Source organism: Galeopterus variegatus, unplaced genomic scaffold (genome assembly GCF_000696425.1).
Source record: "Galeopterus variegatus unplaced genomic scaffold, G_variegatus-3.0.2 Scaffold6705, whole genome shotgun sequence".
NCBI lineage: Eukaryota > Metazoa > Chordata > Mammalia > Dermoptera > Cynocephalidae > Galeopterus > Galeopterus variegatus.
The window spans coordinates 8840-9773 of NW_007732816.1; the positions used below are offsets into that span (position 1 = coordinate 8840).

General features: G+C 44.8%; 1 protein-coding gene and 1 pseudogene across 1 annotated transcript in view; one reads left to right on the forward strand and one right to left on the reverse strand.

Annotated features, from left to right (window-relative positions):
- The window catches only part of LOC103606574 (CUB and sushi domain-containing protein 2-like), a gene marked incomplete at both ends in the record, with an annotated part of 104683 nt that overhangs the window by 5988 nt on the left and 97761 nt on the right, over positions 1–934 (reverse strand). The gene's annotated exons all lie outside the window — the stretch shown is intronic.
- On the forward strand, positions 153–860 carry LOC103606573 (annotated as a pseudogene).

Consider the following 934-nt stretch of genomic DNA (forward strand, 5'->3'; position numbering starts at 1 on the left):
CTTTTTAAAAGTTTCAGAAGGTGAGGGATCTTTTCAAAACTGAAATCTGCTCTCCGCTTTTCCCTGCTTGAAAAACTGTTGATGTGCACCCTACATCCTGCCCTTCCTTGTTGCTAAGGCCTGCCTCATGCCTGACCACCTACCCTGCAGAAATGCTGCCATTACCCACAGGCCTTTGCCAGATGATGCCAGCATCTGGCACATTGGCTGCTCACCTCTCTCAGGTTTATGCAAAAGATGTAAAATTCAGTGTGGATGCCTAAGACCTAATGCTTTGAGGAGAGACCTTCTAGCAGATGCTGTAGCCATTACTATGGAGCCAAAGGGAAGAACTGTGATTCCTGAACAGAGCTGGAGAAGCCTCAAAGTAACAAAAGATGATGTATCTGCTGCCAGGTCAATTGGCTTACAGGATAAATATAAAACCACTGGCACCAGACTTGATCAGGACGGTGCCAACACACAACTGAAGGGGCCGAGTGACACCACCACTGCTGCTGTGCTAGTAGTCTCAGTCAGCACAGAAGGCTTAGTGAAGACTGACAAAGCTGTTAAGCCAGTGGAAACCAGGAAAGGCATGATGTTGCATGTTGATGCTGTAATTACTGAACTTAGGAAGCAGACTAAACCTACAACAGCCCCTACAGAGATTGCTCAATTTACCACAATGTCTGCAAAAGGAGACAGAGACATCAGCAACATCATTTCTGATGTAATCACAAAGGTTAGAAGGATGTCATCACAGTAAAGGACAGAAAAACACTGAATGATGAATTGACATTGAAGGCACAGAGAATGGCCAAGATTACATCTCTCCCAACTTGAATAACACATCAAAAGTTCAGCAAGGTGAATTCTAGGGTGCTTAGAATTTCCATTGTCCAGTCCATTGTAACCTCTCTTGAAATTGCCAATGCCCACTGAAACTCTGGTC